The sequence below is a fragment of the Anser cygnoides genome, chromosome 3 (genome assembly GCF_040182565.1).
Source record: "Anser cygnoides isolate HZ-2024a breed goose chromosome 3, Taihu_goose_T2T_genome, whole genome shotgun sequence".
Lineage (NCBI taxonomy): Eukaryota > Metazoa > Chordata > Aves > Anseriformes > Anatidae > Anser > Anser cygnoides.
In genome coordinates, this window is record NC_089875.1 from 26,630,556 (window position 1) to 26,637,749 (window position 7,194).

Sequence of the window (7,194 nt, forward strand, 5' to 3'; positions counted from 1 at the left end):
AGGGGGTAAGATGGGACCAAATGGGACCTACCCAGGCAGGTGTTGCTGGGTTAGGAGCCAGGTGTTGGGGAGGCACTGTGTAGCACTACCACCAGGAGCTGGTGCTCTGATGTCCCTCTGGGGCTCCAGCTGCAAAGTCCACCTCCTGCACCCACGGTGGAGTAAAACCACTCGATGACTGCATGGAAAAGGAGGAGAGGCTGAGGCAAATATAAATAATTAACACTGCTGCCTCTCAAAGAGACCGACAGCTTTTTCAGGCTGCAGTGGAAGGCTGCGGCTAGTGAGAGAGGTATTTGGTGGTGGGGGTTGGATTTGTTACCTCTCCTGCTCAACAAGTGGAAACCTGTGGGGAGGGCAGAGCACTAAACTGGGAATGCAGACTACTTGGGAAACAGTTTGGAGACATGGACAGTCAAAGGCAATGCACTGTTTACAGCAGAGCACACGAGAAGGAAAACATTCTGTCATGCTAAACACATTACGCCGCTTTCCAAGAGCTGATGGAAGAGAACACTGAATTCTCCAAAAGATGCCAGCATGGAAGTGAGTACGACTTAAGTCTATTTTCTAGGAAGCTCACCAAATCCAAACATTAGACTTCAAAACAATAACAAAGGGACAATTTAAAAAAACATTGAAATAAAATATCATTCCAAGGACTGTACCCGATGAATCATGAAACAGAAATAAATGGTGTGACTGGTGCATCCAGACCAAAACACCAGATCCCGTACTTTATAAATAGCAACTGCGGTTATTTTGCTAGGATAGAAATAGTTCTTGCAAAATGTGTTCTTCATAAAAAAATGAGAACAATCCATACATTCAGTGCCTGTAGGCAAAACAAACAAACAAACAAACAAACACACAAACTGTTGGGGATAATGAGAATTCCACTGTAAGTACAAATAAATACATAGCTTTGGCTTCACACTGTGTGCTGTTGGAATATGCTTAGAAATGTACGCAACGGAGAAGGGTCCAGGTCTCAGTGATTTTTAGTGTTGCTCAGTGTTAACTGGCACAGCAGGCCTCACGGTGTTCTCATCTACTTGGCCATTAGGAGCAAGCAGAAGGAATCTGCTGCCCAGCCACACTTCCTGCAGCGGATTAGTGAATAAAGACCTGGCTGGTGTCAGGGTGGCCGTCTCAGGGAATGCATTGATTGAGACTTGACAAAGTCTAACCATTATCTTTCCAGCTTTTTCTGCCAGGTAACTTTTTTTTTTTTTTTTTTTTTTTTTAATGCTGGGCTTTTGTATGCTTGTCTTTTTAGACCTATATAACACTCCTGTTGTCATAGATAGACCTGCCTTAAAATAAAATTAAGGCTAACAGCTGTATTTAGGAGGACTTGGAAGACATCTCTGTCTAAAAGGAAATCTTGGAAATGGAAGATTTAGGGAAATGTTAAATATATGCTTGAGCATTCAAGCAAAAAGCTGTTATTACATCTAGACAGAGGATTTTGTCATGAAAAATGCTAATGGAGATCTGACATTTACAGGTGTTATAACAGAGAGGAACCCTCTTCCTCCCAGAGTAGCACCACCCAAAGGACTGAAAGCATTCCTGTGCGTATTAATAAAAACAAACAGGTACAGCAACTGCATACCTGGTATTTATTTGTGAATTCAGTCATGACCCATGTGCAGGGTGCTGCACCTGGGTCAGGGCAATCCCAGGCATAAGGACAGACTGGATGAAGAACTCATTCAGAGAAGTACTTGGTGGTTCTGGTGGATGGAAAGTTCAACACGAGCCAGCAGTGACTGCCTGCCCTTGTGATGCCCCACCTGGAGCGCTGCATCCAGGTCTGGGGTCCCCAGCACAAGAAGGATGTGGGGCTGTTAGAGAGGGTCTAGAGGAGGGCCAGAAAGGAGATCAGAGGGCTGGAGCACCTCTCCTCTGAAGACAGGCTGAGGGACTTGGGGTTGTTCAGCCTGGAGAAGAGAAGGCCCCAGGGAGACCTCATTGCAGCCTTCCAATACCTAAAGGGAGCTTATAAAAAGATGGAGAGCAACTTTTTACTCAGATAATGATCGGACAAGAGGGAATGGTTTTAAACTAAAAGAGGGGAGACTTAGATGAGATATTAGGAGGAAATTCTTCACTCAGAGGGTGGAACTGGCAGAGGCTGCCCAGAGAAGCTGTGGATGCCCCATGCCTGGAGGTGTTCAAGGCCAGGCTGGATGGGGCTTTGGGCAGCCTGATCTAGTGGACGGCATCCCTGCCTATGGCAGGGGCGTTGGAACTGGGTGATCTTAAAGGTCCCTTCCAACCCAAACCATTCTACTAATTCTAATAATTCTATGACCTGTTAAAATAACAGAAGAAAGAATAAGAAACTTTAAGGTCCCCATGGCATCATTTTAACCTTGTACCACATATCCCACCAACTACAATTAGAGCTGTAATGGGAAACACAAGTTTGGGAGTTTACCACTGTGAAGGACTGTCATTTATGTATGTAAGCCGTGGAAAGGCCTAGACTAAGAAGGCCATGATGATTTTCCAGTACATGTAAATGTCTGGAAGAAGTAAAGAGCTAACACAGATTAGCAGGTGGACATTGAATTCCCCCAGCCCCCCACCCCTCTTTTTTTATTTTTTTAAATGTCCACAACACTCTGTGTCTGAAATGTGAAACTGCATCTGTGTTTACCAGACTCAGACTCAGACCATCTTGACAACTGATGATGGCCATCTCAGCATGACCCTGGCAGATTCAGGAAGAGCAGACAAACAAAATAAAAGACAGAGCTGATTTTAAGCAGTGAACATCAAAAATAATATCATTAGGACATACAATGTCCCAGCAAGTTTTTCTTAAGTGTTTCTCTCTTCTGTGCAGACTTTGAAATCTCTTTTAAACAATAACAGGGAAACATTAGTCATTACGTACACGAAAATATGATTATATAAATTGAATCAATTTCCTGACGGAAGGTTATCACTGGCACTAAAAGATAAATAAAATAGAAGTTTTGTCATTGACTTCAAAGAAATCAGGATTTCGTTTTAATTCTATTTTTTCCAGTAACATTATAGGGCTGATTTCAAAACTTTCTGAAGCTAAAAACAAAAGACTGCAGTCAAAGTGAGATTTAGTGGGAGCAGGCAGTAAATGAACAAAGTGTAAAGGTGTTACTTGAAAATATTCAACAGTATACCCCAAGTCTCCTAGAAAGCCTATTCGAAATTCTGTACAGTTTTTACTTTATTATATGGATTGTTCAGACACATGTTAGTATGCATGGGTGAAGCAAAAGGAGAGTTTTAAAATTTGAGCCTATTGCAGCTGGAATCAATGGAGGTTTGCCTCTCATTTTTATTGACAGCTGTTCTGGTCCTTTCCAGAGCAGCAAAGAAGAGATCACAAAGTGAATAAGCAGGACACTATTGCTAAGGCAGGTTTTCTGCATGAAAACTATACTTTTGTGCTTAGTTCTTTTGTGCCTATTCTTTTCTGCTAGACACAGCCCTTGCTTCTTGGTTTACGTAAGTTATCGCAGAACATCTTTATATCAGAAATATTGGTTAATAATGTTGAGCAATATTTCATTAGTCACTTAACCGATAGTTTTAATTGGTCCAAGAAGGGTTGAAAAATCATATTCATGAGTGGAAGGTGTAGTACCAGATGTGACAACTTTGTTTTTCTTGTTCTCATTATGCAAATTTGTCCTTTTCAAAGAAGTGACAAAGAGCCACAAGTATTTATTCCATGTAAGCTCCCAAAGTCAAGGGCTACACTCAGCAGCCAGCCTGTAGCTCCTCATCACAAGGAGTGTCCTTGACGTCCCCAGAATTCCCTCGTGCGAGACTGCGCTCCAGGGATGGTGTCTGTATCAATCACAGCCAATTCTTCCGCATATGGCAATGATGGTGTGGTGCAACTGATAAATAACAGGTGGTTAGTGCAAAGGAATGCAGGCACATAACAAAGGCTGCATAGGGTTAAAACAGTGGGATTTTGCCTGCAGCTGTCCACAATAAATATGTATAAGTTCATATTTTGCTTAGTTATGGATTCATCCACCTGTTTTCCTGAGAGTGCCAGACATTTTGTACTCTAATTATTACCAGGTCCTATCCAAAGTCCATTTAAGTTAATACAAAAATGTTGTCAGTGATCTCAGGGAACTTGGACCAAGCCATATGGAGACATATAGCTTCCCTAGCAGATTTATATTAAAGGTTCTCAGTTTGACCTTATGAGAGCAGGGCCTTGAGAAGAAAATGCTCATTCTTTCTACAGAGGACTTACAGATTCTGTGCTCTTCTTATTTAAGGCATTTTTAAAAAAGAAACCAGTGCTGCTGTTAAATTATTCCAGCAGATACCTCTGCAGAAGCATGAAGCCAATGGAGGACTCGGAGCTGTAGCCTCAGTCAACGTTAATCTGCTCTGCTGATGGCTCCCACCTCACTTCAGACTTCAGACCTTCCCAACAACCCCTTTCACACTCTCCCAGTGCTGCTTCATCTGCAGCACAACATTGGCTGTAAGACAGGTCAAGCACTGCTGCCACAGAGACGAGTACGCTGCTTTCCTTCTTCAGATCACCACTGTGCTCCCTGTTGACGTTTTTTCTGGTGCTTGTTGCTTTCTGCCTGGTGTTCACTGTTATTCATCCCACCAGTTTACATCTGATGATTTTATGTCTAATGCCTTTGCACCCAAGTAAGGCCACAGTCCTATAGGCATAGCTATCAGTGAATCCAAATATCAGACCTTGGGAATATAGACTTATGAAGAAAATATCTATAATTATGAATGCTCCAGAAAACTTCACATACAGTGGTCAAGACTTATCAAACAAACAAACAAACAAATGGAATACCTAGAATATCTGGAGGCAAGTTCACATGGGCATAATTCAACAACTCTGCAGATAACTAGGTGTACAAAGTATCAAGTATTGCCAGTTTCCAGTGAGGTTCAGGTTCCATTATATGAATCTGGAAATGCATCACATAATATAGTATACATCACTTAATAATACACTTAATGATGTAGACCACCATACCATGCAACTTGACTTTTTTTTAATCCTTCATTTTCCCTCTTAAACCAGTGAAATGATTTCTTGAACTTGACACTGCATGGCTACTCAGAATCATTAAATCTCATTCCTTATTTTATAATTCTAGTTAATCAACATCAGCCTTATCTCTTTATTATTGGTCTGGTATTTACATTGAAGATGTTGGCTAGTCTTGAAATGGAGGTAGTTTGTATTTAAAAAATGAACCCATCTTCACTGACAACTTTCTGCACAATTATTTTCTCTGCAAGTCCCTTGGGATGGAGTTCCTTCTCAGCCAGGTTTCAAGAGGTTGATGGGTATGATTAGGTGACTGTCCCAAGCAGTTTTTGCACACAACACAATGTGACAAAAGTTTCCCAGTCTTGGCAAGTCAATGGAATAAGAGATGGCTTAGACTTTTTTCTTTAATATGTTTTAGTCACCATTGATTTTTTTCTTTTTTAAATTTCCTATTTTATAGTTATATTAGCAGACTAAGCTAAAAATTTATGGGTTTCTCCTCTCTGTATGGGTATTCTCCTCTCTGTAATGTTGCAATTTGCATTATCTGTTAGCATAAATCCACGTATGTGAGCTAACAGTAGTAGACAATGGTTTAGAGCTAGTAGAGCTAGGGAAAAAAAAAAAAAAAAAAAAAGGTTATTTCCCCAAATCCATTTGGACTGGAAAGTTTGCAACTTGACACTGGTGAATCAAGATGCTTTTGCTTGGCAGTGTTCTCGTGATCATTTGAGTAAGAACAGCGGCAGAGCCCCTTTGGTATCAGGCAGCCCAAGGGTCCCCCCCATCCCATCCGGACGCACGGAAGCAGTGCTGCTTGCTCAGGGTCCCCAGGGACCCAGCAGGGGAGCCTGATAAAGACCTAGCTCTTGGCAGGCCTGGGCAGTCCCTACCTGACTTATTCATGCCCTTTCTTGCTAGGTGCTCTGCAGTCAAATTGCAGATGAGATCTGTTCCCCTGACAGATGTCTTTTTTGAAAATACAAGGGCTGCACCACCCCAACAGTGGAAGTTGAGCAATGATTATTTTAGCACAGAAACACTGTACGACATTTTCTGCTTCTAAAGATGGCTGCAGCTCCATGGAAGTCTAATGATTTACTCACTGTTTTTTTAGGAATAGAAATCCACATTTCAGAAAAGACTATAAAGCCTAATTATAATTTTTATTGCAATATATTGTATGAAAATAAAGTTTACACTGTAGAACATGTATTGTATTAAAATACAACATTCAATATGTTATTATATATCTCTCATGTTATTATTCTCATCATAAACTATTAACACTCATGGTGAAATTAGAAGCCTTTTCTGAAGTCCTGAAAATAAGAAATCTGATTAAAAGAGAATTTCAGGTATCAGTTAAAAGTAATTTCCATCCCCTGCACTGTGAAGCTCCAAAACCTAAGTTGAATGCAAGCTGAACAGACTGAAATAGAAGGAAAATACATGTATTTGTTTAAGCCTTCCACAAGCTGTTTCATTCTTCTGGAAAAAGCCTAGTAAAAGTTGATCAGATACCTGATTAGAAATAGTTAAAATTGTTAGCAAGCAAAAACTGAGAGGTCTGTGTACAGAAATAATTCGTGTCACAAAGAGTACACAGGCTGTTACTGAACTCTGGACCTGAATGCCTTCCAGCCTTCCCTTTCAGGGCCGAGAAATTTTAAGAGCCACATTTTCCTTTTAAACTAATATTCAAAAGAAAAAAAATAAAATAGGACTTCCAGAAAAGAACCTCCCAGGAGTTCAGTAATGCTTTTCACTGGAGTTGACTGTGGCAAGTCAGATCATATGCACTGAGATTTAAAGGGGTAATTATCAAAAACCAGGGAGAGATGCTTAACTGGGTTGAGCCTGCACAGTTCCAGTGCAGTGCACAAAGTGCTGATTCAGACAAGATGAAGACAGAGCTAAGACTCTGCTTCGTATTTTCCTTTGATATACAAATAGACATGCACAAGATTAAAGCTACATTTTAAGAAAAATCATATAACTATCATACCTGATGCAAAACACTGCTCAGCTTTAGGGGCCTGGCCCACATCATAAACCTTCTGTATGAGAAGTTAATGATTGATTTGGCTCTGTACTCAAGACAAAGCCTTATTTCTCAGAAGCATCAGCCTATGCTG